The sequence below is a fragment of the Danio rerio genome, chromosome 22 (assembly GCF_049306965.1).
Source record: "Danio rerio strain Tuebingen ecotype United States chromosome 22, GRCz12tu, whole genome shotgun sequence".
NCBI lineage: Eukaryota > Metazoa > Chordata > Actinopteri > Cypriniformes > Danionidae > Danio > Danio rerio.
The window spans coordinates 28,600,955-28,624,211 of NC_133197.1; the positions used below are offsets into that span (position 1 = coordinate 28,600,955).

General features: G+C 33.6%; 2 long non-coding RNA genes across 4 annotated transcripts; one reads left to right on the plus strand and one right to left on the minus strand.

Moving 5' to 3' along the window:
- The first annotated feature begins 8,858 nt into the window (after positions 1-8,858).
- LOC101882668 (uncharacterized) lies at positions 8,859-11,828 on the plus strand. Of its 2 annotated transcripts, XR_011009095.2 has the most exons (4): positions 8,859-8,894; positions 9,829-9,868; positions 9,967-10,110; positions 11,479-11,578. It is a non-coding gene; the product is annotated as an uncharacterized lncRNA (long non-coding RNA). The 2 variants fall into 2 exon arrangements; XR_012398120.1 differs by having other exon boundaries at positions 8,882-9,868; positions 11,479-11,828.
- Positions 11,829-14,512: 2,684 nt separating this feature from the next.
- Positions 14,513-15,265, minus strand: LOC137489723 (uncharacterized). Of its 2 annotated transcripts, none has more exons than XR_012398121.1 (3): positions 15,179-15,265; positions 14,916-15,087; positions 14,513-14,710 (listed from the first exon to the last, which is right to left on the minus strand). It is a non-coding gene; the product is annotated as an uncharacterized lncRNA (long non-coding RNA). The 2 variants fall into 2 exon arrangements; XR_011009094.2 differs by having other exon boundaries at positions 14,513-14,819.
- Positions 15,266-23,257: the final 7,992 nt, after the last annotated feature.

The following is a 23,257-nucleotide window of genomic DNA, read 5'->3' on the forward strand; positions in this document are numbered from 1 at the left end:
GCATTTTAGTGGCTGGATCTGGTTTTATCACATTCTGTATTGGACGTTGAAAATGAGCTTTTCTCAGCCAGCAGAGGTCAAAATATGCAGTAATGCAAACTCAGTCAGAGACATAGATTTTCACTTGCAACTTGCTTAATCATATTTAACAGTGCATAAAATGTTGTCTAAAACAAAAAGAAAATGCTTTTTAGTGGCTGGATCTGGTTCTATCATTTTCTGAATTGAACATTGAAAATGAGCTTTTCTCAGCCAGCAGAGGTCAAAATAAGCAGTAATGCAAACTCAGTCAGAGACATAGATTTTCACTTGCAACTTTCTTAAACATATTTAACAGTGCAAAAAATGTTGTCTAAAACAAAAAGGAAATGCTTTTAAGTGGCTGGATCTGTTTTTATCACTTTCTGAATTGAACGTTGAGAATGAACTTTTCTCAGCCAGCAGAGGTCAAAATAAGCAGTAATGCAAACTCAGTCAGAGACATAGATTTTCACTTGCAACTTGCTTTGACATGTTTAACAGTGCATGAAATGTTGTCTTAAACAAAAAGAATGATGCATTTTAGTGGCTGGATCTGGTTTTATCACATTCTGTATTGGACGTTGAAAATGAGCTTTTCTCAGCCAGCAGAGGTCAAAATAAGCAGTAATGCAAACTCAGTCAGAGACATAGATTTTCACTTGCAACTTCCTTTAACATGTTTAACAGTGCATGAAAATTTGTCTAAAACAAAAAGAATGATGCATTTTAGTGGCAATATTTGGTTTTATCACATTCTGTATTGGATGTTGAAAATGAGCTTTTCTCAGCCAGCAAAGGTCAAAATAAGCAGTAATGCAAACTCAGTCAGAGACATAGATTTTCACTTGCAACTTTCTTAAAACATATTTAACAGTGCATGAAATGTTGTCTAAAACAAAAAGAAAAAGCTTTTTAGTGGCGGGATCTGGTTTTTATCACTTTCTGAATTGAACGTTGAAAATGAGCTTTTCTCAGCCAGCAGAGGTCAAAATAAGCAGTAATGCAAACACAGTCAGAGACATAGATTTTCACTTGCAACTTTCTTAAACATATTTACCAGTGCAAGAAATGTTGTCTAAAACAAAAAGAAAATGCTTTTTAGTGGCTGGATCTGTTTTTATCACATTCTGTTTTAGACGTTGAAAATTAGCTTTTCTCAGCCAGCAAAGGTCAAAATAAGCAGAAATGCAAACTCAGTCAGAGACATAGATTTTCACTTGCAACTTGCTGTAACATGTTTAACAGTGCATGAAATGTTGTCTAAAACAAAAATAATGATGCATTTTAGTGGCTGGATCAGGTTTTATCACATTCTGTATTGGACGTTGAAAATGAGCTTTTCTCAGCCAGCAGAGGTCAAAATAAGCAGTAATGCAAACTCAGTCAGAGACATAGATTTTCACTTGCAACTTTCTTAAACATATTTAACAGTGCAAGAAATGTTGTCTAAAACAAAAAGAAAATGCTTTTAAGTGGCTGGATCTGTTTTTATCACTTTCTGAATTGACCGTTGAAAATGAGCTTTTCTCAGCCAGCAGAGGTCAAAATAAGCAGTAATGCAAACTCAGTCAGAGACATAGATTTTCACTTGCAACTTGCTTTGACATGTTTAACAGTGCATGAAATGTTGTCTACAACAAAAAGAATGATGCATTTTAGTTGCTGGATCTGGTTTTATCACTTTCTGAATTGAACGTTTAAAATGAGCTTTTCTCAGCCAGCAGAGGTCAAAATAAGCAGTAATGCAAACTCAGTCAGAGACATAGATTTTCACTTGCAACTTGCTTTGACATGTTTAACAGTGCATGAAATGTTGTCTTAAACAAAAAGAATGATGCAATTTAGTGGCTGGATCTGGTTTTATCACATTCTGTATTGGACGTTGAAAATGAGCTTTTCTCAGCCAGCAGAGGTCAAAATAAGCAGTAATGCAAACTCAGTCAGAGACATAGATTTTCACTTGCAACTTCCTTTAACATGTTTAACAGTGCATGAAATGTTGTCTAAAACAAAAAGAAAAAGCTTTTTAGTGGCTGGATCTGTTTTTATCACTTTCTGAATTGAACGTTGAAAATGAGCTTTTCTCAGCCAGCAGAGGTCAAAATAAGCAGTAATGCAAACACAGTCAGAGACATAGATTTTCACTTGCAACTTTCTTAAACACATTTACCGGTGCAAGAAATGTTGTCTAAAACAAAAAGAAAATGCTTTTTAGTGGCTGGATCTGTTTTTATCACATTCTGTTTTAGACGTTGAAAATGAGCTTTTCTCAGCCAGCAAAAGTCAAAATAAGCAGAAATGCAAACTCAGTCAGAGACATAGATTTTCACTTGCAACTTGCTTAACCAAGTTTAACAGTGCATGAAATGTTGTCTAAAACAAAAAGAATGATGCATTTTAGTGGCTGGATCTGGTTTTATCACATTCTGTATTGGACGTTGAAAATGAGCTTTTCTCAGCCAGCAGAGGTCAAAATATGCAGTAATGCAAACTCAGTCAGAGACATAGATTTTCACTTGCAACTTGCTTAATCATATTTAACAGTGCATAAAATGTTGTCTAAAACAAAAAGAAAATGCTTTTTAGTGGCTGGATCTGGTTCTATCACTTTCTGAATTGAACATTGAAAATGAGCTTTTCTCAGCCAGCAGAGGTCAAAATAAGCAGTAATGCAAACTCAGTCAGAGACATAGATTTTCACTTGCAACTTTCTTAAACATATTTAACAGTGCAAAAAATGTTGTCTAAAACAAAAAGGAAATGCTTTTAAGTGGCTGGATCTGTTTTTATCACTTTCTGAATTGAACGTTGAGAATGAACTTTTCTCAGCCAGCAGAGGTCAAAATAAGCAGTAATGCAAACTCAGTCAGAGACATAGATTTTCACTTGCAACTTGCTTTGACATGTTTAACAGTGCATGAAATGTTGTCTTAAACAAAAAGAATGATGCATTTTAGTGGCTGGATCTGGTTTTATCACATTCTGTATTGGACGTTGAAAATGAGCTTTTCTCAGCCAGCAGAGGTCAAAATAAGCAGTAATGCAAACTCAGTCAGAGACATAGATTTTCACTTGCAACTTCCTTTAACATGTTTAACAGTGCATGAAAATTTGTCTAAAACAAAAAGAATGATGCATTTTAGTGGCAATATTTGGTTTTATCACATTCTGTATTGGATGTTGAAAATGAGCTTTTCTCAGCCAGCAAAGGTCAAAATAAGCAGTAATGCAAACTCAGTCAGAGACATAGATTTTCACTTGCAACTTTCTTAAAACATATTTAACAGTGCATGAAATGTTGTCTAAAACAAAAAGAAAAAGCTTTTTAGTGGCGGGATCTGGTTTTTATCACTTTCTGAATTGAACGTTGAAAATGAGCTTTTCTCAGCCAGCAGAGGTCAAAATAAGCAGTAATGCAAACACAGTCAGAGACATAGATTTTCACTTGCAACTTTCTTAAACATATTTACCAGTGCAAGAAATGTTGTCTAAAACAAAAAGAAAATGCTTTTTAGTGGCTGGATCTGTTTTTATCACATTCTGTTTTAGACGTTGAAAATTAGCTTTTCTCAGCCAGCAAAGGTCAAAATAAGCAGAAATGCAAACTCAGTCAGAGACATAGATTTTCACTTGCAACTTGCTGTAACATGTTTAACAGTGCATGAAATGTTGTCTAAAACAAAAATAATGATGCATTTTAGTGGCTGGATCAGGTTTTATCACATTCTGTATTGGACGTTGAAAATGAGCTTTTCTCAGCCAGCAGAGGTCAAAATAAGCAGTAATGCAAACTCAGTCAGAGACATAGATTTTCACTTGCAACTTTCTTAAACATATTTAACAGTGCAAGAAATGTTGTCTAAAACAAAAAGAAAATGCTTTTAAGTGGCTGGATCTGTTTTTATCACTTTCTGAATTGACCGTTGAAAATGAGCTTTTCTCAGCCAGCAGAGGTCAAAATAAGCAGTAATGCAAACTCAGTCAGAGACATAGATTTTCACTTGCAACTTGCTTTGACATGTTTAACAGTGCATGAAATGTTGTCTACAACAAAAAGAATGATGCATTTTAGTTGCTGGATCTGGTTTTATCACATTCTGTATTGGACGTTGAAAATGAGCTTTTCTCAGCCAGCAGAGGTCAAAATAAGCAGTAATGCAAACTCAGTCAGAGACATAGATTTTCACTTGCAACTTGCATTAACATGTTTAACAGTGCATGAAATGTTGTCTAAAACAAAAAGAATAATGTATTTTAGTGGCTGGATCTGGTTTTATCACATTCTGTATTGGACGTTGAAAATGAGCTTTTCTCAGCCAGCAGAGGTCAAAATAAGCAGTAATGCAAACTCAGTCAGAGACATAGATTTTCACTTGCAACTTTCTTAAACATATTTAACAGTGCATAAAATGTTGTCTAAAACAAAAAGAAAATGCTTTTTAGTGGCTGGATCTTGTTTTATCACTTTCTGAATTGAACGTTGAAAATGAGCTTTTCTCAGCTAGCAGAGGTCAAAATAAGCAGTAATGCAAACTCAGTCAGAGACATAGATTTTCACTTGCAACTTGCTTTGACATGTTTAACAGTGCATGAAATGTTGTCTAAAACAAAAAGAATGATGCACTTTAGTGGCAGGATCTGGTTTTATCACATTCTGTATTGGACGTTGAAAATGAACTTTTCTCAGCCAGCAGAGGTCAAAATAAGCAGTAATGCAAACTCAGTCAGAGACATAGATTTTCACTTGCAACTTGCTTAATCAAGTTTAACAGTGCATGAAATTTTGTCTAAAACAAAAAGAATGATGCATTTTAGTGGCTGGATCTGGTTTTATCACATTCTGTATTGGACGTTGAAAATGAGCTTTTCTCAGCCAGCAGAGGTCAAAATATGCAGTAATGCAAACTCAGTCAGAGACATAGATTTTCCTTTGCAACTTGCTTTAACATGTTTAACAGTGCATGAAATGTTGTCTAAAACAAAAAGAATGATGCATTTTAGTGGCTGGATCAGGTTTTATCACATTCTGTATTGGACGTTGAAAATGAGCTTTTCTCAGCCAGCAGAGGTCAAAATAAGCAGTAATGCAAACTCAGTCAGAGACATAGATTTTCACTTGCAACTTTCTTAAACATATTTAACAGTGCAAGAAATGTTGTCTAAAACAAAAAGAAAATGCTTTTAAGTGGCTGGATCTGTTTTTATCACTTTCTGAATTGACCGTTGAAAATGAGCTTTTCTCAGCCAGCAGAGGTCAAAATAAGCAGTAATGCAAACTCAGTCAGAGACATAGATTTTCACTTGCAACTTGCTTTGACATGTTTAACAGTGCATGAAATGTTGTCTACAACAAAAAGAATGATGCATTTTAGTTGCTGGATCTGGTTTTATCACATTCTGTATTGGACGTTGAAAATGAGCTTTTCTCAGCCAGCAGAGGTCAAAATAAGCAGTAATGCAAACTCAGTCAGAGACATAGATTTTCACTTGCAACTTTCTTAAACATATTTAACAGTGCATAAAATGTTGTCTAAAACAAAAAGAAAATGTTTTTTAGTGGCTGGATCTGGTTTTATCACTTTCTGAATTGAACGTTGAAAATGAGCTTTTCTCAGCTAGCAGAGGTCAAAATAAGCAGTAATGCAAACTCAGTCAGAGACATAGATTTTCACTTGCAACTTGCTTTGACATGTTTAACAGTGCATGAAATGTTGTCTACAACAAAAAGAATGATGCATTTTAGTTGCTGGATCTGGTTTTATCACATTCTGTATTGGACGTTGAAAATGAGCTTTTCTCAGCCAGCAGAGGTCAAAATAAGCAGTAATGCAAACTCAGTCAGAGACATAGATTTTCACTTGCAACTTGCTTTAACATGTTTAACAGTGCATGAAATTTCGTCTAAAACAAAAAGAATGATGCATTTTAGTGGCAGGATCTGGTTTTATCACATTCTGTATTGGACGTTGAAAATGAGCTTTTCTCAGCCAGCAGAGGTCAAAATAAGCAGTAATGCAAACTCAGTCAGAGACATAGATTTTCACTTGCCACTTGCTTAATCAAGTTTAACAGTGCATGAAATGTTGTCTAAAACAAAAAGAATGATGCATTTTAGTGGCTGGATCTGGTTTTATCACATTCTGTATTGGACGTTGAAAATGAGCTTTTCTCAGCCAGCAGAGGTAAAAATAAGCAGTAATGCAAACTCAGTCAGAGACATAGATTTTCCCTTGCAACTTGCTTTAACATGTTTAACAGTGCATGAAATGTTGTCTAAAACAAAAAGAATAATGCATTTTAGTGGCTGGATCTGGTTTTATCACATTCTGTATTGGACGTTGAAAATGAGCTTTTCTCATCCAGCAGAGGTCAAAATAAGCAGTAATGCAAACTCAGTCAGAGACATAGATTTTCACTTGCAACTTTCTTAAACATATTTAACAGTGCATAAAATGTTGTCTAAAACAAAAAGAAAATGCTTTTTAGTGGCTGGATCTGGTTTTATCCCTTTCTGAATTGAACATTGAAAGTGAGCTTTTCTCAGCCAGCAGAGGTCAAAATAAGCAAAAATGCAAACTCAGTCAGAGACATAGATTTTCACTTGCAACTGTCTTAAACATATTTAACAGTGCAAGAAATGTTGTCTAAAACAAAAAGAAAATGCTTTTAGGTGGCTGGATCTGTTTTTATCACTTTCTGAATTGAACGTTGAAAATGAGCTTTTCTCAGCCAGCAGAGGTCAAAATAAGCAGTAATGAAAACTCAGTTAGAGACATAGATTTTCACTTGCAACTTGCTTTGACATGTTTAACAGTGCATGAAATGTTGTCTAAAACGAAATGAATGATGCATTTTAGTGGCTGGATCTGGTTTTATCACATTCTGTATTGGACGTTGAAAATGAGCTTTTCTCAGCCAGCAGAGGTCAAAATAAGCAGTAATGCAAACTCAGTCAGAGACATAGATTTTCACTTGTAACTTTCTTAAACATATTTAACAGTGCATAAAATGTTGTCTAAAACAAAAAGAAAATGTTTTTTATTGGCTGGATCTGGTTTTATCACTTTCTGAATTGAACATTGAAAATGAGCTTTTCTCAGCCAGCAGAGGTCAAAATAAGCAGTAATGCAAACTCAGTCAGAGACATAGATTTTCACTTGCAACTTCCTTAAACATATTTAACAGTGCAAGAAATGTTGTCTAAAACAAAAAGAAAATGCTTTTAAGTGGCTGGATCTGTTTTTATCACTTTCTGAATTGAACGTTGAAAATGAGCTTTTCTCAGCCAGCAGAGGTCAAAATAAGCAGTAATGCAAACTCAGTCAGAGACATAGATTTTCACTTGCAACTTGCTTTGACATGTTTAACAGTGCATGAAATGTTGTCTAAAACAAAAAGAATGATGCATTTTAGTGGCTGGATCTGGTTTTATCACATTCTGTATTGAACGTTGAAAATGAGCTTTTATCAGCCAGCAGAGATCAAAATAAGCAGTAATGCAAACTCAGTCAGAGACATAGATTTTCACTTGCAACTTTCTTAAACATATTTAACAGTGCAAGAAATGTTGTCTAAAACAAAAAGAAAATGCTTTTTAGTGGCTGGATCTGTTTTTATCACATTCTGTTTTGGACGTTGAAAATGAGCTTTTCTCAGCCAGCAGAGGTCAAAATAAGCAGTAATGCAAACTCAGTCAGAGACATAGATTTTCACTTGCAACTTGCTTTAACATCTTTAACAGTGCATGAAATGTTGTCTAAAACAAAAAGAATGATGCATTTTAGTTGCTGGATCTGGTTTTATCACATTCTGTATTGGACGTTAAAAATTAGCTTTTCTCAGCCAGCAGAGGTCAAAATAAGCACTAATGCAAACTCAGTCAGAGACATAGATTTTCACTTGCAACTTTCTTAAACATATTTAACAGTGCATAAAATGTTGTCTAAAACAAAAAGAAAATGCTTTTTAGTGGCTGGATCTGGTTTTATCACTTTCTGAATTGAACATTGAAAATGAGCTTTTCTCAGCCAGCAGAGGTCAAAATAAGCAGTAATGCAAACTCAGTCAGAGACATAGATTTTCACTTGCAACTTGCTTTGACATGTTTAACCAACACGTTCTCACTCCCAACTCGTCACATACTGACGCTTGGTCAGGAACCCTCGGCGTAAGTTATTGACGCACAGGGTACCCCTTTAGCGTCATATTTAGACGTGCAGGGATTCCCTATAGAATCTGTGCCTGAGCCTGAGGCGTCATTGGGAGACGCTGGAGGCTCGTATAATTACCAATAGATGTCAATGCACTTTTTAAAACCTGATTTACGCCTATTATCACAGTTTTCTTATTTTAAAAATATGCAATTTTTATTTTGTTCATGAAAAGCGTCTGTAAACTGGGTTGAAACTACTGTATGAATAAACTTCGGTCCACGTGACATCCCTTCACGGTGAGTTTAACGCCGCTCTGCTATTGGTCAAACTGCATCAGCGGTGAGTTCTCAGATGAGTTCAACTGTCAACATTAAATAGTATGTTAATGCTTCATAATGTATTTTTATTGGAGATTAGTTGGTGTTTATAAATATGTTATCATTTACTTTATATTTAATGAGTGAAATTATATTCGGTTGCCCAGTTTAGGGTAACTATGCCTAATAAAACTTTGATTCATTCATATTATTTATTGTTTTTTTACTTTAAAAAATATTACATTTCAAGTACTAAGTTTAAAAATGTTTTCGGCTGATCTTTTTCATTTTAAATTATTTATTGAAGTTGGGGTCATTGTATGTGGCGATCTATTTTTTACAGTCTATGCTCGCTATCCCAAGGTTCATTGCGATCCCAAGGTTCACTGCGGTTTTCCACAAGGTAAGTAAAAAGTAAACAAATAAAGACGATTTGTTGATAAAGCATGTACTGTAAACTAGCGACGTTATCTAATTACATCAAGTTCATTTATTAAAAACATATTTTTCTCACATATAACGTTGGTCATGCATTAGAACAATATATACATTTTAAGATAAGGAACAGTGTAACCAGATTGTTGTTTTCCACAATAGAATTCGTGCAAAATCTATATATAATATGCAGTATGCAACTCTAATAATACAAATGTATTCGTAATTGTTTTAATATTAAAGAACATCAAGTGTTTCCAAAGGTTTAAAGGCTACATTGTAAAAACGATTATTTTCCATGCCTTAAAACACACACACACACACACACACACACACACACACACACACACACACACACACACACACACACACACACACACACACACACACACACACACACACACACACACACACACACACACACACACACACATATATATATATATATATATATATATATATATATATATATAGCATAACAAAAGCTCAAGTATAACTTAAGCTGATGTATGTCACACAATGAATATCTTACACTATTACCAGTATAATTTGGCCTTTACCAATTTATTTAATAAAATAAAGAATCTATCATCTCTAAATTGTGGTAAAGAGGCACAACAAGCTGTCTTATTTGTCAAATATTATGTCAGTCAGGATGGTAATGGTAAAACTCAAGGATTACCTTGCACCTTCTCAGAAATTTACCATTGATCATATGTATTACAAGTGGCTGGATTGTTTTTAACACAAGCAACGTTTTTTTTTTAAAATCATTATCTTAAAGAGATTAAGGCTCATTTTGGACTACACTTACATTACTTTACAACTGCTTAATGCAGTACTGATGTATCTAGTAGTTTAGTGGGTTTAACTAATGTCACATCTGTTTTTATTCATTTCAGATGCAGAAACTTTTGACATATGAATTCATCTTGACTAAGGGTAAGGTTTTTGTTCAGAATTAATCATTATTTAAAATCATTGTATTTTCTTTGTTATTATGTACAGATTTTAAAAGAATGTACTTTCTTTTAATAAAGAACTCTTCACAGCACTGCAGCTAAACAGTCACAACCTCACAGAGCTGCACAACTGCCCCACTCAGATCAGTGTTGAAGCTGGAACCTCATCTTGTGTACAGCAAAGGCAGAGCTGAAAATTCACTGTTTGTCTTGTATTGTGTGGTAAGTCATAGTTTTATTAATTTTTTTATTTTATTGCAACACTAAGTTGTCCATTCTGTGGCCAATATGATATAAAGGGCCTAAAATGGGACTGACATGATCATTGTTTTGATTTCTAGATAAGTACTCATGGGGCTACACATGCAGCTGAAGTTAGCTTCATTGAGTAGGACATTTCTTTCAGAATACTCTTAAAGAGATTCACCCAAAAAGGAAAATTCTGTCATTAATGACTCATACTTCACTTGTTCCAAATATGTCTGACTTGCTTTCTTCAGTTAAACACAAAAAATTTTATTTTAAAGAAAGATGAAAACCTGCAAACACTGACTTCCATAGTATTTGTTTTTTCTACTATGCATGTCAATGGTTTCAGCTTTTCAGCTTTCTTCAAAAAACTTCCTTCATGTTCAACACAACGTAACTTGAAAGTTTTTTTAAAAAGGTTTACAACCACTTAAAGGAGAGTAAATAGTGAACTATTCCTTTAACCCAATCTAGTTGACTTTACTAGAAAATTGTATAGAAACCCAGTGGCTTAAACCTCTTACATTTTATACAAGGTACAACTTAACAGCCATACTTGAATTAAAATATTACTGTAAGTCCAAGAAGATTGTAAAAGTTCTAGGTTAATTTAAAGTGGGCTGTTTAGTTTCACCTTGTGTAAAAACATAAAGGGTTTAAGGCAACATGTTTCTATGCAGTTTACACTCTTAACCCAAACTAGTTGACTTTATTAGAATAAAGTCAACTAGTTTGGGTTAAGAGTGTAATGGTTTACAGTAATAGCAGTGAATAATGCAGGCATAAAATAAATGTTTAGCCATGTAAAGCAATAAGCTTGTTATAATTTAGAAATATTTTAGGGTGAAGCACAGTATGCTGTTGTAGTTTTTATATAATTGATGAGTCAAACATGAGATGTGTGTTTTAAATTGCAAGAAGTGAATTAACAATATGTTCATCAAGATTCAAATCTTGCATCTTATATTTTTTTAAGGTTTTGGCCCAATAATACCCATATTCTGCTATTTAAAAAAAAGACATGCTGGAATTTGTGTCAGCATTCCCTTTAATGAAAACTACAGCAGTGGACATCAGTGGTGATAAAAATGTATGAGAAGGATAATGTTCATAATGAGAAGAGCAGTCACTATCCTGATCTCTGAGTTTGTAGAACTGACAGATCTGCTTGGAATACATGGAAACAAGCTGGAAATGTTTAACCTATTATACAGTTAATTCAAGAGTGCCAGGTTTAATGATGCTTTACATATATAAATAAATATCACTGAACTTTCTAAATGAAACCTAACACTCATTCTTTGTTCAGTAATGATATTGTGCACTTCTAATACTTTACAGTGGCAAAACCTGGAATAACACATGGGAGCCCTCCAGGAATTCCTGACACTTTACGCCCAAGTCTCCTCATGCTGACCGGATTGGAATATGACAGTCTAGTCACCATAAACACCTGGACTCACCAAGCACACTTTGGTTCTCAGTGTTTTGTAAAAATTGTTTTTGCTATTCTTCAGTAAATACTTGAATATGTTTTGAACTTATTCTACTTTTGATGTTTAAGTTCAGAAAGTTGTTATTATAAACATAATTTGCATTTGTCATGAACTTGACTTCTTGTTGTTGTAAAAGCTGTTTATTATAATGGCATTTCCAAAGGCATCATTTGAAAAGATTTATTGCAGTGCAGTTTTACTTAGGCTTGACATACCAGATGAATGACATGAATAAATATCACAAAATAATTATAATAATAATAATAAAAAATATACATTTCCTTCAATTATAATTGTTTTTAATCATTTATATATGTATGGTAATATATTATTGCATTAAAAACTGTTATAAAATATATATTTTTGGTTTTTGCATTTTTGTGTGATTTTTATTATTTATTTTATCTGTGGCATTATAAATAAATTATAAATGTTTCATTAAAATGTATTGTGTTTATTTGCATACTCATTTACAATGAACTACTATTTTTACTATTTAATGGGCACTATATTTGTCATTTAAGTTTGACATATATTTATATTTGTATACCTACATGATGCATGGTTTAGTTACAGGAAATGCTGGAAATGTTTTCAAACAACAGCTTTTTTATTATTTTATTATTCGTTTCAAATTTAGTATACTGCCTATGATCTGGTTTTACTATGATCATTTTGCACATCAGGTTACCCCCACAAAGGAATCTCACGGTAAATATACATTTGTATTTTTAATAAGACAATAAATAACATGTAATATTAATACACATTTTGATATTTAAGTTATATTATAAGGTTATTATAATCTACCTTCAGCCGGAAGATTACCAAATAGAGACAAAGTGTGACGTAGATTGCGACGTTGTGATTGGACTATAACTTCAAAGCCAAATTAAAAGATCCTTCGTGTTGCTAACTATGTTTTGCTAACTTTGGCACTTTACTAACAGTGTCCTTTATCAATGAGTTATCGCTGTGTTTCAAATAGTTACCGATTAACCAAGATCGTAACCCTAAACTTAACCCTAACTACACCTTTCAATGAACTACAATTTGTAGCGCCATGTCTTTCCCCTCCCATCTATATAGCGACAGAGGATTGTGGGTAATGTAGTTTAAAGTCTTTTTGTAATAAAATGGAACACATACAATTTTTAATGAACTAAAGAGTATCTGAATAAGGTCATTGTGCATATATTTATGACATATATGAAAGCCAGGCATAAATTTGTTATTTTACAATGAGTATTTTTTTTTAAACAGCTTTTATTGACTTGATTAGTATATATCAGACTATTATATCCAACATTATTTATTGAACATAGCATAGGTAATAGTCTTGCTGATATTCTCTCACTCATTTCTTGTTTGAAATGTGAATACTTTTTCCTTTTCTACGGGGCTCTACTCATCCCCTTTGAGTAAAAGGGCAGTTAACCTATGTAGATGTATTATCTTAAACATGGACAAGAAATTGTATTGTACAGTTGTGGTAAAAAATTTTTTTTTTAAAAAGCTGTAAAAATAAGCTAAACATTAGTATCCTCTTTAATCACAAGTTATTAGCAATAGTGATCTATGTTCATTACAAATATTATGAGTTCAGAATAATATTTGTGGATGTAATTCTGTAAGTGTGTTTCATTAATGGTCATCGTGTGATATTTAATTGTTTTCACTTTATTTGAAATATGGATAAAAGCTCTTTTAAAATATGTAAATGTTTATAAATAAAACCTTTTTAAAGACATGTATTTGTTTAAAAACCACTCTTTATCTGATTATTTTTACTTTCTAAATCTTCAACTGTTTGTGTAACAGTATGTTTTGATGACAATGGATGAACTTGTTTAATAATGCTTCCACATAATGTCTTTGTCCTGCATGTGGGTTAATTTGTTAAATATTTTCTTTATGATCAAATTATTGTAAGATTTGCTGCATTGTAAGAATCATGAAAATATTGAGAAATGAGGTAACAATGACGAAAAGATATCCTTTCAAATGCTGCGAATAGTTCAATCCTCCAAATGATTAAAAATACATAGCCATTAACCAACAAAATAAAAATGCAAACCTTTAAATCATCTAAACTAGAAGTAAAATAGTTCTGTGCTGTATTTATAAGTTACTTTGTAGTTCTATGTCTACCAAAAATACATATTTTATTTTCATTCATTCATTTTCTTTTTGGCTTAGTCCCTTTATTAACCAGGGGTCGCCACAGCTCTATGAACCGCCAACTTTTCCAGCATGTTTTTATGCAGCAGATGCTCTTCCAGCCGCAATCCATCTCTTGGAAAATATTTTATTTTTTATCTTGCATTCAATAAAACATTATACAAAGTAATTTTTTTTTTTCAGAATAACAACAGTCGCACTGTTATCTCACAACAAGTGCAGCAGTTTTTTTGTTAGACATTCTAACAAAAGAATACAAATGTTTCAAAGTAAGGACAAAAATAAAAGGAGATTAATTTTTTTTTATTTTTTAAGAAAAATCCATAAGGACCAAATGGATCCATCAGATCTTTGATGTAAATCATAGGTTAATTTTTTCAGAGGTAGAAGTCTGGTTGCCTGACTCAGCCACATATTGACTGGAGGTATCTGAGCAGTTGACCATAATAATGTACATTGTTTGGCCAAGTATATGCAAAAATTAAATTTATCATAAAAATGTATCATAAAATTAATATTTTAAAAGCTCTTAATGTCATTTAATGTAATAATTTTATTTTAATATAGAGTTCCTTAAATCGTTATATGTTGTAAGCAGTTAGGCATACAATAATGCTCTTAATTTACACCACTGATTGATTTTAGAGGAATGCTTACATACTGTACATATCTATGTATTTAAAAAAAAGAGACAACAATTTGGTTATAGATGATGAAAATTTTATTTTATTTTTACAGATTTTATTACATGCTTTAGATTCAGGGTTAAGGTCATCCTCTTCTGGATTACAGTAAAAGAAAATCCACAGTCAATGTCATACTCATCAGCTGGAGCTTTATTAAAAAAAATCTATGTTCTCTGCTCCAGCCAAAACTTGCAGGTACCTTGCAGGTCTCTAGATTGCACCATCGTATTGTTGTTTATTTTTCAGTTATTTTGTTGCTTTTTGAGAATGATGATCCATAGACCTTTTATCCCCTCTTTGTTTAGGCCACATGTCGAATCTTAAAAGAAGAACACAACAACATAAAAATATATTAATATCCTTTGGACTGGGTAACCTTATGCTTAAGTTTGAGCCAAATAATACAAATACATACCAGTACATTTCAGTAGCAAACAAGCAGGAAAGTTCTTTGAAGGAACCAGGATGAGTTGAAAGGTATTTATAGTGGTTGGCCATCTCTGCCACAAGAATCCACTGCTCCTGAAGAATCCTGACTAGCAGGGTGATGTTGAACACCCTCCTCTTTGTTGCTGGGTCAGCAGAGTCTGAAATATATTTATAAAAAGAAAGTTGTATGACAAGGATTATACGTCAACTTTTAAAGAATTAACACTGACAGAAGTCTAGTGTACATACCATGCCATATGACGAAGACATCCATATCACTTCTGTTGTTTGTTGTCTTTGCTTCTGCTACTGAAAAAATGACAATAATAGTAACACTTACAACTTGCTTTGCAGAGCTGTTGCGGTCTACAGTGATGAGCAATCAAAAATCACAATACTATTAAAATAGGTTACTGAACAACTAAAACAAATTCTACTGGATATCGTTACCTTCTGATATCAATAGGTCAGCGAGATGGCCAAATTGTTGAATATCTGCTAATTCCAGCACATGACCATGAGAGTTACAGTAGCATGTCTGGTCACTGCAATCCTATAGAAGAAATATTGCACTGTTCAACCTCCTTCCCAAGAGTAAAACCAGACATATCCTGGGATGCCTCACTCCATTTCACCTGGTTAACATATACAAAAAAACAAACAAACAAACAAACAAACAAACAAACAAACAAATAAGTAAACCAATAAGTTTTGGCATTTACTTGTAGATCAGTTTAAGATAATCACATAGTTCATCTATCTCAGATTTAAACTCATGTGCTTAGGCATGAAACACACTAAAATCATGGGCTTAAAGATGGTGCTGACACTTTGGACAGCTTTTTGCAAGTCTTTGGAGGTAGTGTCATTAGTTGATGTAGTCCACAAATCTTCCTGTCAATCCTTAATCCTTAGCTGTAAATAAACCTTCAAAAATGTGTTTGAAAAAGGAATGAAACAGTACAGAACAAGTGCATGACAGTTTATATCTTCTAATCTAATTTTACTAGGTGAACATCACAGAGCTGTTTTCTTGTTAATTTAGTTTCAACACATACAGTTTAAAGTACCTTGTGCATTCTTGAAATGGTTATGCTTATGGTTCATATCTACTTAAACTGGCAGTATATCTAGTGTGGATGCAAGACAGATGAAGGGCTCTTCCTTGCAAATACTATCCACCTTGTATTGCACAGACTCCCACTCAAGAATATCTCAGAAAAATGTCTGCTGAGATCTTAGCAGTCCATTACAAATAATTATACCAACATCTTTTCCACCAATGGAAAGAATATAAAAATATTTTAGGATATATTAATACGTGCATGACCAAATCTGAGATAAAAAGGCCATCAGTATGCCTTAGTTTAAATAAGAACAAAATTTGACTCTAGTCCACTGTCACCTGGGTCTACAGATACAGGGACTAATGGAAACAATGAAGTACACACTGACAGTCACTGGAGCAAGGCTCTCTCACAGTTGGGAAGATTGGAATTCCTATGAGCTGTACCAGATAAAAACAACAAAAAAGTACATTTATAACATTTCCAACTTATCCTAAGACTAGTAGACAAGCAGCATAAGCAGTTCTAATTTCCTAAACCCCAATGTGGACAGTTGATGGCCTATAAGGTGTCATAAAATCAGACAAAACAAAATACTTTCTGAAAAAGAAAAAAATGGTTGGCCACTATCAACACCCAGAACAAATAGTTTTAAACAGTTAGGCCACAATATTTTGTGAGCTTATGCTGTAGTTTTTTAATGTTTTCATAAACAATAGTAATAGTAAAACTAATGCTTCTCTTTCTGTTATTACCATAGTAGTGAAAAAATAAATGCATTTTATCTCATACAATCATATATGCCTAAACAATGTAGATATTTAATATACATGGAATGAAAAACTTCACTAACCCTTGACTGACTCCAGAGTGGTCTTGGCCTTCCTTACATGGTGGTGCTTCCTGCAGATCATCAAGTTGTCATCAAGACTTGAGCTTATAATTGATATCTTGATGATAAATCTGAGTATAAAGGAATCACTCATGGTGATAGGCAGAAACAGGCTGAAAGACACAAGAATTAATCAAACAAATACAAATGTGTTAACAGAGATAGAGAGAGAGACAAGTGCAATTTAACATATAAACATGGGTAAAGTGATTTAACTTTTTGCTTATTAGAAAACAAAATTGGATTTTTAAAGAAATCTAAAGAACCTGAAAAGAGCAAAGTAAATAAATAAAAAATAAATAATAAATAAATAAAAAAATATATATGTGTGTGTGGGTGTGTGTGTGTGTGTGTGTGTGTGTGTGGTAGATTAAGCTGTTTTTTGTTTAGTTTTGTGTTTTACAATGAATAAAATGTGCTTAGACTGGCAAAATTTCTGACTTTTTTCCTTTAAAGGCATGGAAAATAATTGTTTTTACAATAAACCTTTGGAAACACTTGATGTTCTTTAATATTGAAACAATTACGAATACATTTGTATTAGAGTTGCATACTGCATATTATATATAGATTTTGCACGAATTCTATTGTGGAAAACAACAATCTGGTAACACTGTTCCTTATCTTAAAATGTATATATTGTTCTAATGCATGACCAACGTTATATGTGAGAAAAATATGTTTTTAATAAATGAACTTGATGTAATTAGATAACGTCGCTAGTTTACAGTACATGCTTTATCAACAAATCGTCTTTATTTGTTTACTTTTTACTTACCTTGTGGAAAACCGCAGTGAACCTTGGGATCGCAATGAACCTTGGGATAGCGAGCATAGACTGTAAAAAATAGATCGCCACATACAATGACCCCAACTTCAATAAATAATTTAAAATGAAAAAGATCAGCCGAAAACATTTTTAAACTTAGTACTTGAAATGTAATATTTTTTAAAGTAAAAAAAAACAATAAATAATATGAATGAATCAAAGTTTTATTAGGCATAGTTACCCTAAACTGGACAACCGAATATGTTTTCACTAATTAAATATAAAGTAAATGATAACATATTTATAAACACCAACTAATCTCCAATAAAGATAGATTATGCAGCATTAACGTAATATTTAATGTTGACAGTTGAACTCATCTGAGAACTCACCGCTGATGCAGTTTGACCAATAGCAGAGCGGCGTTAAACTCACCGTGAAGGGATGTCACGTGGACCGAAGTTTATTCATACAGTAGTTTCAACCCAGTTTACAGACGCTTTTCATGAACAAAATAAAAATTGCATATTTTTAAAATAAGAAAACTGTGATAATAGGCGTAAATCAGGTTTTAAAAAGTGCATTGACATCTATTGGTAATTATACGAGCCTCCAGCGTCTCCCAATGACGCCTCAGGCTCAGGCACAGATTCTATAGGGAATCCCTGCACGTCTAAATATGACGCTAAAGGGGTACCCTGTGCGTCAATAACTTACGCCGAGGGTTCCTGACCAAGCGTCAGTATGTGACGAGTTGGGAGTGAGAACGTGTTGGTTTAACAGTGCATGAAATGTTGTCTTAAACAAAAAGAATGATGCATTTTAGTGGCTGGATCTGGTTTTATCACATTCTGTATTGGACGTTGAAAATGAGCTTTTCTCAGCCAGCAGACGTCAAAATAAGCAGTAATGCAAACTCAGTCAGAGACATAGATTTTCACTTGCAACTTCCTTTAACATGTTTAACAGTGCATGAAAATTTGTCTAAAACAAAAAGAATGATGCATTTTAGTGGCAATATCTGGTTTTATCACATTCTGTATTGGACGTTGAAAATGAGCTTTTCTCAGCCAGCAAAGGTCAAAATAAGCAGTAATGAAAAACTCAGTCAGAGACATAGATTTTCACTTGCAACTTTCTTAAAACATATTTAACAGTGCATGAAATGTTGTCTAAAACAAAAAGAAAAAGCTTTTTAGTGGCTGGATCTGTTTTTATCACTTTCTGAATTGAACGTTGAAAATGAGCTTTTCTCAGCCAGCAGAGGTCAAAATAATTAGTAATGCAAACTCAGTCAGACACATAGATTTTCACTTGCAACTTGCTTAATCAAGTTTAACAGTGCATGAAATGTTGTCTAAAACAAAAAGAATGATGCATTTTAGTGGCAGGATCTGGTTTTATCACATTCTGTATTGGACGTTGAAAATGAACTTTTCTCAGCCAGCAGAGGTCAAAATAAGCAGTAATGCAAACTCAGTCAGAGACATAGATTTTCACTTGCAACTTGCTTAATCAAGTTTAACAGTGCATGAAATGTTGTCTAAAACAAAAAGAATGATGCATTTTAGTGGCTGGATCTGGTTTTATCACATTCTGTATTGGACGTTGAAAATGAGCTTTTCTCAGCCAGCAGAGGTAAAAATAAGCAGTAATGCAAACTCAGTCAGAGACATAGATTTTCCCTTGCAACTTGCTTTAACATGTTTAACAGTGCATGAAATGTTGTCTAAAACAAAAAGAATATTGCATTTTAGTGGCTGGATCTGGTTTTATCACATTCTGTATTGGACGTTGAAAATGAGCTTTTCTCAGCCAGCAGAGGTCAAAATAAGCAGTAATGCAAACTCAGTCAGAGACATAGATTTTCACTTGCAACTTGCTTTAACATGTTTAACAGTGCATGAAATTTTGTCTAAAACAAAAAGAATGATGCATTTTAGTGGCAGGATCTGGTTTTATCACATTCTGTATTGGACGTTGAAAATGAACTTTTCTCAGCCAGCAGAGGTCAAAATAAGCAGTAATGCAAACTCAGTCAGAGACATAGATTTTCACTTGCAACTTGCTTTGACATGTTTAACAGTGCATGAAATGTCTAAAACAAAAAGAATGATGCATTTTAGTGGCTGGATCTGGTTTTATCACATTCTGTATTGGACGTTGAAAATGAGCTTTTCTCAGCCAGCAGAGGTCAAAATAAGCAGTAATGCAAACTCAGTCAGACACATAGATTTTCACTTGCAACTTGCTTAATCAAGTTTAACAGTGCATGAAATGTTGTCTAAAACAAAAAGAATGATGCATTTTAGTGGCAGGATCTGGTTTTATCACATTCTGTATTGGACGTTGAAAATGAACTTTTCTCAGCCAGCAGAGGTCAAAATAAGCAGTAATGCAAACTCAGTCAGAGACATAGATTTTCACTTGCAACTTGCTTAATCAAGTTTAACAGTGCATGAAATGTTGTCTAAAACAAAAAGAATGATGCACTTTAGTGGCTGGATCTGGTTTTATCACATTCTGTATTGGACGTTGAAAATGAGCTTTTCTCAGCCAGCAGAGGTAAAAATAGGCAGTAATGCAAACTCAGTCAGAGACATAGATTTTCCCTTGCAACTTGCTTTAACATGTTTAACAGTGCATGAAATGTTGTCTAAAACAAAAAGAATAATGCATTTTAGTGGCTGGATCTGGTTTTATCACATTCTGTATTGGACGTTGAAAATGTGCTTTTCTCAGCCAGCAGAGGTCAAAATAAGCAGTAATGCAAACTCAGTCAGAGACATAGATTTTCACTTGCAACTTTCTTAAACATATTTAACAGTGCATAAAATGTTGTCTAAAACAAAAAGAAAATGCTTTTTATTGGCTGGATCTGGTTTTATCACTTTCTGAATTGAACGTTGAAAATGAGCTTTTCTCAGCTAGCAGAGGTCAAAATAAGCAGTAATGCAAACTCAGTCAGAGACATAGATTTTCACTTGCAACTTGCTTTTACATGTTTAACAGTGCATGAAATGTTGTCTACAACAAAAAGAATGATGCATTTTAGTTGCTGGATCTGGTTTTATCACATTCTGTAATGGACGTTGAAAATGAGCTTTTCTCAGCCAGCAGAGGTCAAAATAAGCAGTAATGCAAACTCAGTCAGAGACATAGATTTTCACTTGCAACTTGCTTTAAAATGTTTAACAGTGCATGAAATCTTGTCTAAAACAAAAAGAATGATGCATTTAAGTGGCTGGATCTGGTTTTATCACATTCTGTATTTGACGTTGAAAATGAGCTTTTCTCAGCCAGCAGAGGTCAAAATAAGCAGTTATGCAAACTCAGTCAGAGACATAGATTTTCACTTGCAACTTTCTTAAACATGTTTAACAGTGCATAAAAAGTTGTCTAAAACAAAAAGAATGATGCATTTTAGTGGCTGGATCTGGTTTTATCACATTCTGTATTGGACGTTGAAAATGAGCTTTTTTCAGCCAGCAGAGGTCAAAATAAGCAGTAATGCAAACTCAGTCTGAGACATAGATTTTCACTTGCAACTTTCTTAAACATATTTAACAGTGCAAGAAATGTTGTCTAAAACAAAAAGAAAATGCTTTTTTAGTGGCTGGATCTGTTTTTATCACATTCTGTATTGGACGTTGAAAATGTGCTTTTCTCAGCCAGCAGAGGTCAAAATAAGCAGTAATGCAAACTCAGTCAGAGACATAGATTTTCACTTGCAACTTTCTTAAACATATTTAACAGTGCATAAAATGTTGTCTAAAACAAAAAGAAAATGCTTTTTAGTGGCTGGATCTGGTTTTATCACTTTCTGAATTGAACGTTGAAAATGAGCTTTTCTCAGCTAGCAGAGGTCAAAATAAGCAGTAATGCAAACTCAGTCAGAGACATAGATTTTCACTTGCAACTTGCTTTTACATGTTTAACAGTGCATGAAATGTTGTCTACAACAAAAAGAATGATGCATTTTAGTTGCTGGATCTGGTTTTATCACATTCTGTAATGGACGTTGAAAATGAGCTTTTCTCAGCCAGCAGAGGTCAAAATAAGCAGTAATGCAAACTCAGTCAGAGACATAGATTTTCACTTGCAACTTGCTTTAAAATGTTTAACAGTGCATGAAATCTTGTCTAAAACAAAAAGAATGATGCATTTAAGTGGCTGGATCTGGTTTTATCACATTCTGTATTTGACGTTGAAAATGAGCTTTTCTCAGCCAGCAGAGGTCAAAATAAGCAGTTATGCAAACTCAGTCAGAGACATAGATTTTCACTTGCAACTTTCTTAAACATGTTTAACAGTGCATAAAAAGTTGTCTAAAACAAAAAGAATGATGCATTTTAGTGGCTGGATCTGGTTTTATCACATTCTGTATTGGACGTTGAAAATGAGCTTTTTTCAGCCAGCAGAGGTCAAAATAAGCAGTAATGCAAACTCAGTCTGAGACATAGATTTTCACTTGCAACTTTCTTAAACATATTTAACAGTGCAAGAAATGTTGTCTAAAACAAAAAGAAAATGCTTTTTTAGTGGCTGGATCTGTTTTTATCACATTCTGTATTGGACGTTGAAAATGTGCTTTTCTCAGCCAGCAGAGGTCAAAATAAGCAGTAATGCAAACTCAGTCAGAGACATAGATTTTCACTTGCAACTTTCTTAAACATATTTAACAGTGCATAAAATGTTGTCTAAAACAAAAAGAAAATGCTTTTTAGTGGCTGGATCTGGTTTTATCACTTTCTGAATTGAACGTTGAAAATGAGCTTTTCTCAGCTAGCAGAGGTCAAAATAAGCAGTAATGCAAACTCAGTCAGAGACATAGATTTTCACTTGCAACTTGCTTTTACATGTTTAACAGTGCATGAAATGTTGTCTACAACAAAAAGAATGATGCATTTTAGTTGCTGGATCTGGTTTTATCACATTCTGTAATGGACGTTGAAAATGAGCTTTTCTCAGCCAGCAGAGGTCAAAATAAGCAGTAATGCAAACTCAGTCAGAGACATAGATTTTCACTTGCAACTTGCTTTAAAATGTTTAACAGTGCATGAAATATTGTCTAAAACAAAAAGAATGATGCATTTAAGTGGCTGGATCTGGTTTTATCACATTCTGTATTTGACGTTGAAAATGAGCTTTTCTCAGCCAGCAGAGGTCAAAATAAGCAGTTATGCAAACTCAGTCAGAGACATAGATTTTCACTTGCAACTTTCTTAAACATGTTTAACAGTGCATAAAAAGTTGTCTAAAACAAAAAGAATGATGCATTTTAGTGGCTGGATCTGGTTTTATCACATTCTGTATTGGACGTTGAAAATGAGCTTTTTTCAGCCAGCAGAGGTCAAAATAAGCAGTAATGCAAACTCAGTCTGAGACATAGATTTTCACTTGCAACTTTCTTAAACATATTTAACAGTGCAAGAAATGTTGTCTAAAACAAAAAGAAAATGCTTTTTTAGTGGCTGGATCTGTTTTTATCACATTCTGTTTTGGACGTTGAAAATGAGCTTTTCTCAGCCAGCAGAGGTCAAAATAAGCAGTAATGCAAACTCAGTCAGAGACATAGACTTTCACTTGCAATTTGCTGT